A 10,375-nucleotide genomic window follows, 5' to 3' on the forward strand; every position below is an offset into this window, starting at 1 on the left:
TGTGTGTGTGTGTGTGTGTGTGAGGTGATGGAAATGTTAATTAACTCAGTGAAGGGGAATGTTTTCACTATGCATATGAAATCACCATGATGTCCACTTTAAATATCTTAGAATTTTGTATATCAGCTATACCTCAATAAAGTTAAAATAAAAAAAAATGAGAACATATGATTGGAAAGGCACAATTATAGTGTTGATAGGATAGGATATTTAAAACAGATTATATTGAGGACAACTGGGTGGCTCAGTAGGTTAAGCACCTGAGTTTTGTTTTTGGCACAGGTCATGATCTCAAGTGTTGTGAGATCGAGCTCTGTGTCAGTTTCTGTGTTGGGCGTGGAGCCTGCTTAAGATTCTCTCTCTCTCTCTCTCTCTCTCTCTCTCTGTCTCGCTCTCTCTCTCTCTCTCGGTCTCTCTTGCCCTCCCTCTACCCCTCCCCTACTCACACGCTTATATTCTTTCTCTCTCTCTAAAATAAATAAATAACTCCCCCTCCCCCCCCCCAAAAAAAAAACAGATTATATTGGAAAATCTGGGAATATTTCTTTTTGGGACCTAGTCTGAAATCATCTTATCTTTTAGAAGTCTTGCCTAAAATGATTGTGTTTATTAACATGTTACATTTTTTTTCTTTAACAGAATTTCCCACTTTTCTCCGTGAAAACTTATTTGAAGCGATGGTATGTGTAGTTAAGGGCTTCATTGATTTAGGCAGCCAACCTTTAACAAGATTCTACTAGGAGCTGAACGATATGACTTTGTGGAGGTGCTGAATATCTCTGCACCTCAGTAGTCTCATTGACAACAAAAGTGATACCAACAAAACCTTCCTCAGAGCACTGTTGCGGTGTCGTATGGAACAATGCATGGCAAACGCTAAACGCGGTGCCACTTATGGGAGTGAGCGAACTCGTTCAGCGCTAGACATAAGATCCCGTGGCTGCTTAATGTCAAAAAGCCAATGCCTCGTTTTCAATCCTGACATACCATTATGGCTGTAACCCAGGTCAGGACACAGTGTGTCAGTACAAAATGATGTGTGAGTTTCTCTTTTCCTATTTTTGTGGTCTTTCTCAAGCAATTATATCAGGTAATCAAAGAGAGTACGTTTTGATTAAAACAAAAAAGAACCTAAGAAGACAAACAACTAACAAAAGCTTTAGGATTTAATTCTTGATTTTTAAACGATGAATCTGAGATGTTTAAAACTGAAGAGCAGGAGCGAGTATATGATGTTTTAAAGCACGGTCAGCAAACAGCGCTATTCTAGTTTCTGATCAATATAAGGGCCAGGTAGCTGCGGCAGGTTTTTTAATCACCAAAAAGTGAAGCTTCCAAAAATTGCATCTCTCCTCATAATTCAATAAGATGAGATTATTTTTTCCAAAGATATGATTGGTCCTTTCAGCAGAGGGGTGGAGAGAGTAGGAAAGTCTAGAAAATGAATACCTTTCACTTGACAACGTTTAAAAGCAGCTGAAGTGCCCGGTAATAGAGGTTGCTTTGGAAAGAACCAGTAAGAAGACATCGCAAGATCTGAGCAAACCCAGCTGGAGAAGCCCAGGGAGAGAAACTTCTTTTTGGCAGTCCCTTCAATTGGTGAGTTTTAACCAGGAGATGAAACAGCTAAGAAACAACAGATTCTATCATTTCCTGTTTGGAAGAATAGGACCTTGAATCGAATGGTCGGTTGAAGGGAATTATGAGGATAGGTGAGGCATGATTCATGGGGAACAGACACAATGGAATCCCCCCTCCTCCCCTTTTTCTCTGTGTCTGTAAGGACGGGGAGCAAGTAACAGTCCTTCCATCTGAATCTTTCTTCTGAATACCACTGTGTAATTGATGACGTTAATTGGACTTTTTTTCTCCTGTTGAGTTTAGGCCGAAATCTACCAAGTAATGCTTATCAGCTTTATGCTTGGAAGATATCTCAGAAACCCAATTTCAGATCAGGAATAAAACAAGGCAGGCACCGAGCAGCAGAATAGTGAGAAACTGTAAAACTGCAGGTTCTGATCTGTCCCAAATTACTCTGAATTTCTTGCCAAAAACTGCATCTTCTCGTCTACTTGTTCCTCCCAGTATTTTTTTTTTTTTAAACCTTGTGGGGTATGGTTTATTTCTCTTTGAGAAGGAATGCATGGATGGGACTGCTTAAATTCTGCATATGCTTCACGTTGGTCGTCATAATTACTGAGGACAACTTCATGACTACATATCACAGCTAACATGGTGTGTAGAGATGTGTGAGCTCAGGGCTGGAGTGTTAGAATTTGAGAAGTGAGAAGGGAATTTCCGACCCTTTTGTAAACATTCCTTTATTTCATCTAAGTGTCCTTTTTACACTAAAATTTGAGGTCTGGAGGGGGAAATACCATGTCCCCAGTGAGGGTGCAAAGTTTTCCCAGCCTGATCAGGATGTGCACGTCTGGTGTTCTGTAACGATGCTGACAGTAACCCTGAACTTCTAGTTTCATTTCTCGGGTTTACAATTTTGAGGCCAGGTGCTACCTTGATTATCTGCAGATGTTTGGGCTGTTGGGTTGCTTCCTTAGGAGGGGCTGGTGGGTGTATTGGGTCCCCTGGGAGAGGAAGAGAATGCACCCCAGGCCACAGCCTACAACATTATCTGGAACTTGAGCTGGAGGGGCCTCTTGTTCTGTGAATGAAAAGTGTCAGGGGCTGGCAATTCAAAGAGTCATCATTATATGAAATTCGGGCCTCGTCCCTTTTACCTGGGGGAAGTGACTGGGTTGGAGAGAATGTGGGAGTAAATTAATGTGAAACTTATTACTCAGCAATTCAGAAGAGGAGATATGGTTGTAATAAGGAGTTCCATGACGGTTGATACTTAAAGGAATTAATATGAACAATGTAAGATAATATTAAAGCAGGCTTTTCTATGGCTCACAATTTCCCCATTACCCGAGACTTGCCAATTCGCTTCAAGCTGAACTACTTAGGAGTAAATTGACTCGGTGGCTATTATTCTGAGCAGACAACTCTGCCCATTTTTTACTTGACTTAGAAGATATTGAGTTGAATTGATTGCTCTCTGCTGGCTTGTTTCTGTAGAGGAACATTTTTTTCTCCTTCCTTTTTGCCTCCCTCCCTCCCTTCCCATGTTTCTTGCTGTATTTCTAGTTAAGTGGGTTGAAAAAATGTGAACTGTTTTATTTTCTTCTCTAGCATCATATTTAACTATGGTGGAAAAACCCGAATAGTGTATGTGCATTTCTGCTTGACAGCTAACTTCAGCTGATCAAAAGTTTTCTTTGTGGTTGTGAACAGTTCCCCTGTAGAGAGGGCAAGGATCTCATTAGCACCAACTAATGGATAAAGTTTCCCTCTCTGGAGACCTGAATTGGGGTTTTTGAACCCCCAAATTATTTATTTTGTTTCTTAATTGCTACTTTGCCTGGTGGAGTGTTGTAGCTTCCTTTTTAATGTAGAAGAGAAAAATACAATATCCTTATATAGACCCGGGATCCAAAGATTTGGATTATAGATTTGCTCTACAACGTATTTGTATGGGTATTATTATTGCTCAATGCACATTATGCACCTGTAGCTGCTGACACAGAAAAAAAAATCATTATGAAGAGCACGGCTTGTGCTTATTGAATTTACAGAACATCCAGTGAGCAAGAAGAGACACAATTACTAGGGAGAAAAATCCCCAAAGTGTCACCTGGGGCTCTGGCCTTTGGCTGACACGCAGCCAAGGCAGCGCCGGCACAAGATCAAGAGCACGGATTTGAGCTGCTACCTGTGTGGTAGGATTTCAGAGCTCTGAGTAGAGTCCTTTGCAGAGAACTCTATCTCAGCTCCTGTTAGTTACACTGTAAATGGCAAAGCCCCAGGGGAAGTAACTCATGGTCTCAACAGGGGCCTGCCATATAATCTGTGGTCATTAAATATTTATGCAAATGAATGCATGGATGAGTATAAAATCTTCGCGGATGTTATAAATAATCTGACACAAATCCTTTATTTAAAATATGGGCAATAAATATGAAAGTAACATAATTACATAATTAGAAAATGGATGGATCATCAAGTGCCCCCACCCCCATAAAAAATAAAGGAAAAATTGCTCCTAACATCACTCTACAGGATAGCTCTATTCACCATTCATAATAAAAACGGAATCTCTTGACATACATTTTTGTAAATATTTCTCTCTCTACTTTTTTTTATAAAAAGTTTTATAGCTCTTCAATAGTTTCTTTTCTTTTCTTTTCTTTTCTTTTCTTTTCTTTTCTTTTCTTTTTTTTTTTACCAAATATATTGTGAACCTCCTACTATGTCAACAAAATAGATCAACTTCAGTTTTTAAGAGAAGAATTTGACAGGAAAGGAAAGGGGCCATGGCACGAGACACCTGTGTCCAATCGAGAGGCAGAGCGTGAGGTAGAGAGGAGACTGTCTCAAGAGGAGACAGTAGAAGAAAGAGCCAAGGAAAACTCCACTTCCTTGTCCTTAGTAATCTCCTTCCTGTACCATGATGGCCGATCGCTGGGGGTGAGGGGCAGAGATGTTTGGTTCTGTGTTGTTGCTACCTCATCCTGAAACACTAGCCTAACGAGTGGCACAAATTTCTGGAGTTGATGTCAAAATGAATCTAGCCACAGATGCTTTCTCCTGCAGGCATATTGTGGGTAATCCTTGAGTCAGTAGTAAAAACGGGCAAACCCCCACCTGACAAAGACCAATAGAAGCCATCCATAGGACTTTTAAATTTTTAAAAGAATTGTGTTGCCTTGCATACGTTTTATTTAACGCTAAGAAAATTTACCCCTCGAATTTCAACTTTCACTGTTTCATCTTTCTTTGACATCCTTCTCCTAGCTCCTGGTTGCCTCTTTGTTAACTTTTTGGACATTTCATGATCTTCATGCTCTTTCAAAGGTACCCATAGATTGTTTTGTTTCCAGCTCCTTTCTCTGGGCTGTAATTGATGACAGCCGTATCACCCCTAATTTCAGCTCTATTGGCTGTTGCAATGTATCAAGTAACTAATTTCATAAACTCTCTCATGTTAGTCTTCACGGGTGCCGATAGATTAAACTCTTTTATTCTCAGATAACATGTATCTGGCAATAAATTTGAGGGTGATAATCCTGTAAGGTAAAAAAAAATGCCAAAACTTTCAGAGGCCAGAGTAGGATAAAAGCAGGTGGGCAAGCTCTTTTTGGGCAGAGAACTCTTAAAACACTTTGCATGAATAGCCATCCACATGCCCAAGCTTTTTGCCAACTCCTGCCCAATCCCAGAGAAAACTTAGCGGACAGAAGGGAAAATCTATTGCCTCACATTTTTTGAAGATAATCAATTGTAAGACTGAATAAGCTTCAACAGAACTGCACTGTCATCCTTGATACTAATTTATTTGTGTTTATCTCCTCATTGGAGGGGCCTCTTTGCTGTTGTCTTCTCCATAGCTGTTAAATAGCTGTTTTGTAAGTCCATTCGGTTTGGACGTGAGGACTTGGGTCTGCCTATGCCTCAAGTTACCTTTCAGTTAAAAAATTTTTTTTAATGTTTATTTATTTTTAAGAGAAAAAGAGAGATAGAGAGAGAGACAGAGGGTGAGAGGGGGAGGGGTTGAGAGCAAGGGAGACACAGAATCTGAAGCAGGCTCCAGGCTCTGAGCTGACAGCACAGAGCCTGACGTGGGGCTCAAACTCACAAGCCGTGAGATCATGACCTGAGCCGAAATCTGCCACTTAACCAACTGAGCCACCCAGGTGCCCCACCTTTTAGTTTTTATTGTGGAATCATAAAGGATTTTTTGTTTCAGGTGAATTTTAGTAACACAAAATATTTAACACTTTTATGAGTGATGAGGAGTGGGGATGTTTTCAGATTTTTCAGTAATAAGGCTGTTATGAGAACAGTCTTAACGAGTATAACTCATGGTCAAAAGGACCATTAATTAGCAAATGTGAGAGCAGTAGAGTATATTTTATTGCTGAAAGGCTCATGCTGTTGTGAATAATGTGAATAATAACATATAATTTACTCCAAGAGGTTTACTTTATATCTTTGCAGAGAATCATAAATTCAGGGGGGGGATCTTGAGAAGCCATTTATATTTTCTCCACCTTTGGACAGATTTCTCTTGTAACTTTCTCACACCTTCCCTGAAATATTTAGTCCCTTCAAATAAGTACTTACAGTGTTATGCGGTTTTTCCACAGTAGCCAAAAACTTCTGTATTTCAATTTATTTTATTTTATTTAAAAAAAATTTTTTTTAATGTTTATTTATTTTTGAGACAGAGAGAGACAGAACATGAACAGGGGAGGGTCAGAGAGAGAGGGAGACACAGAATCGGAAACAGTCTCCAGGCTCTGAGCTGTCAGCACAGAGCCCGACGTGAGTGGGGCTCGAACCCACGGACCGTGAGATCATGACCTGAGCCGAAGTCGGATGCTGAACCGACTGAGCCACCCAGGCGCCCCTGTATTTCAATTTAAAGCTAAGTTTCTCCACATGCCATATACTTTGAGAATCTCGTCACAGATGTGTTATTTTAATTCTCGATTCTTTAATGTGGTTTACTCCAGCAGCATTTCCCTGCGTATGCTGTCTCTCGGAATGCCAATACCAGAAGACAGTATTGTGACAGAAAAGAAGTTTCCATGGTTACAAAATTTGGTAGGCCCTGCATGCTATTGGACTCTCTTGGACATGATCTTATTGTAGCTATCACAGTCTCCGGAAGTTGTCCGTGGACCACAGTACTTAAGGAACAACTAGAACGCAGTCAGCAACCAACATATCAAAAAGCAAAAATGAGTGTACAGGTGATTCAGATGTGCAGCTGGGCGAGAACCTTCGGTTTTGATTGCAGGATCCTATCCCAGGGCACGGGAGATATGGGGATGAGGGTTCTGAGTACGTGGGAAGATGGAATGGGAAGCTATGCGTCATGGGCGGTCTTCAAGCATAGGGGGTAAAATGGGAAAACAAGTACCCAGACAGCCTTATTGGATTTACACAGTGACGTAACTCAGTCCTATTCAGTACTGAAAAAGAAATTCCCTAAGACAGATCTTTGAACAAGTAGAATCATGCCTATATGTTGCAGTCATTATTTTAAGTGGTACAGTTAGTGTTGTTCTACAGACAAACTCATGATGGTCACATTGCTACATCCTGCTTTGATCCTACTCCAGTGATGAAACATCACCTCCACAGAGTAATGACAGTGATCCCATTGCCAGGGGTGCTCTTTTTCTATGCATTGTTTCCTCTACCTTTCTCCTTTAGGGCTAACAGTTATTCTGCACACGGGTAGGTAAACCAGAAGAATGAAGTAGATTAAGCATGATGAGGGACTGCTCAGAGAACTTTAAGGAGTGAAGAGAGGCTCTTTTTTCAAGTAGGTTAGTGAAGGAGGCAGATTCACCTTTTGAAGGATGTGGACTGTGGGCAGGAGCCTGAAGGTCAATTGGAATATAAGTAGACTAGGAAGAAAGGGAACAGATGCTACACGTAGGGGGAACAGCATGTGCAAAGGGGAGAGTTGAGAATGAGCTTGTAGTGTATGAGGAAGAGTGAAGAGTCCCCAAACAACCAATGTATTTAGGGGTTTCTACTTCCTCTCTCACTCTGCCTCAGGAAACTACGTAAGTCATGTTTTTGAAAGGAACCGGAAACACCTACCCTCAAGTGTTTTATTGTCAAACTTGAATAATACAAATTCTGATCAGTGGGTCCAGAAGGAAATAAGCTGACCTATGATGCATCAAAAGCCAGTCTTCTGCCAGGCATTTTAGGCCGTACAGAACGAGATCCCATTTACCAAGCCATGGTGGCTCTCACTTCTCACCATCACAGACTCTATACTAACGAAGCAGACGTCTTCCAGTCCTTACACACTTTATGGTCATTTTTGCCTCCAAATCCTTGCTTATGCCCTCTGTGCACAGAAAACCCTCTGTGGTTTTCATTGCCCATTAACCTGCCCATCTAGTTAGTTTCTCAGATTATAAAATTATTTCCCTGCCTTACGTTTTAAAATATTATTGTCTAAAACCAAGTATGTCAGCATTCCAGGGGCACCAGGGTGGCTCAGTTAGTTAAGCGTCCAACTTTGGCTCAGGTCATGATCTTACCATTTGTGAGTTCAAATCCCGCACTGGGTTCTCTGCTGTAAGCACAGAGCCTGCTTTGGATCCTCTGTCCGCCCCCCCCCCGGCCCCCCCCCAACTAATGTTTTTTTTCTCTCTCTCTCTTTTTGTCTCAAAAAAAAAAAAAATCAAAAACATAAGTCAGCATTCTACTGTTTTATATTCTTATATTATTATTTTCTGATCATTAATTGCATCTTGTTTTTTTTTCTGTCCAAAATGATATAGTCCTTCAGGCTAGCTAAATCTATGATACATATCTCTTATCCTGCCTTATCTTGGGTTAATAGATGTTCAATAATTACTTTAATTGTTACCAAAGCATACATTTATTTAGCATAAGACCCTGAGGAAATTTGTCATTCAATAGCTGCATTCTCATGGCTAGGCAAGTTTCAGAAAAGTTAAGTGTCCTAGCACCGCAATAACTAGATGGCACTCCCCATGTACAGCGTGCTTTCACATCCAGTGTCATACTGTTTCTACAAGAAGCATGAATGGTGGGTAAGCATTATATTGCCCATTTTATAGATGAAGTGACTGTGGTCCAGAGAGTTGAAATAATCTGCTCCAGATCAGAGGGTGGATGTCACAGCAGGACTCAAACCCTCATCTTATGGTTCTGAATCTAAAGTGGAGGACAGGACTGGGCAGGCAGTGGGAATGGGGAAATCCGTGGTGAGGAGAGAATTAACTGGAAGGAGGGACAATCAAAAGGGTATTAGGAGTTCTAAAGATGAATTTGGACGTGGGGCAAGACTTGAGATGGTGGGGGGTGGGGGGGGCGGGAGGTTGGCAGCCAGAGATTTCTCCTTCCAGAAGCTCCAGTTCTTACAGCTCCCAACAAGAAGGATTTTGAATGAACACTAACCACGTGACTGTCCTCAAACTGTGTGTGGTAGGAGACAGTAGCTCCAGACTCCGGTTCATCAGGAGGGTCATGGGTGGGTGGAGAAGTCCCATTTAGGCTTTAAGTTGGAAGTTAGGAAGAGGTTAGATCTGCGTCTTTTGGAGAGGTTGAATGGCATCCTTAGATCTCTGCTCATCAGTCTCTCACCAACTGTGGGGCACAGGACTCTAAGTTCGACTTGCAGGCTGATGGGTTCTGCCCCAAATGGCTTCCTAGGGGGCTGAACAATGACATCTCTTGGTTCAATTTGACATAGGTTCAAAAGTGGTAGAAACATCCATGCTTAGTATCCCCCCCCCAAACAAATAATAATAACCATACCAGAGGAAGTTAAGATATCAACAGGATGCTCTATCTCAGGAGCATCGCACCAATCAACTTCCAGCATTGGGGATATTGTGTAATGTATACATATATTTTTTTTACAGGGCCCATCAAAGACTTTCTGTAAGGCTTTTAAAATCAAAATTCAGTAGAAACACTAGGGCCTGTGTGTTTTGGGAGTTTCTCATTGCTCAAGATCTCATCCTGGAGCAAGAATAAGATAATTTAGGAAGTGGATTTGAAGGGGTGATGGAATAATGAAATTGCTTTCTGCTTTAGGAAACTTGAACCCCAAATCTTCCTGTGCATGAGCCTTGTGAGTTACAACCAGGATTGCACTCCTCTCTAAGAATGTCAATACATCCTTTAAAATCTCCTAGCTGTTAACTTCACTTAGTAAAGAGTCTACGTTCTTTTGTATTCAATGCTCTAATAACTAATGATTCTATTTCTTCTTTTAGAAAAGTGCCAAAGTCCGCTGAACATATAACTGATAGAGATGCTCTTTTGGGCAATTTGGATAATTAAAAATATATCATACTCTGTCAAATTAAAAAAAACATTTTATATATTTATAAAATATATATTTAAAAAATTTTTTTAAATGTTTATTTATTTATTTTGAGAGAAAGAGCACATGCACATGGGAGGAGCAGAGAGAAAGGCAGAGAGAGAAAATCCCAAACAGGCTCCACAATGTGAGCACAAAGCCCGATTTCTCACAAACTGTGAGATCATGACCTGAGCCAAAATCAAGAGTCACCCAGTTAACCGATTGAGCCATCCAGGCACCCCTATGATATATTTTAAATATTGATGGAATGTTTTCCCTCTCTTTCCCTTTATATATATATATATATATATATATATATATATATATAATGTATACTTCCTATAATATCTTCTCTTAGCTCAGATCTTTATAAAAATTGCTAAGAAACAGTACAATGGATGGAGCTTGGTCTTCAATGTCTTATTCACCCAAGGGAGGGGTGAA

The sequence above is a fragment of the Herpailurus yagouaroundi genome, unplaced genomic scaffold (genome assembly GCF_014898765.1).
Source record: "Herpailurus yagouaroundi ecotype Mexico unplaced genomic scaffold, PumYag 139, whole genome shotgun sequence".
In the NCBI taxonomy this organism is placed as follows: Eukaryota; Metazoa; Chordata; class Mammalia; order Carnivora; family Felidae; genus Herpailurus; species Herpailurus yagouaroundi.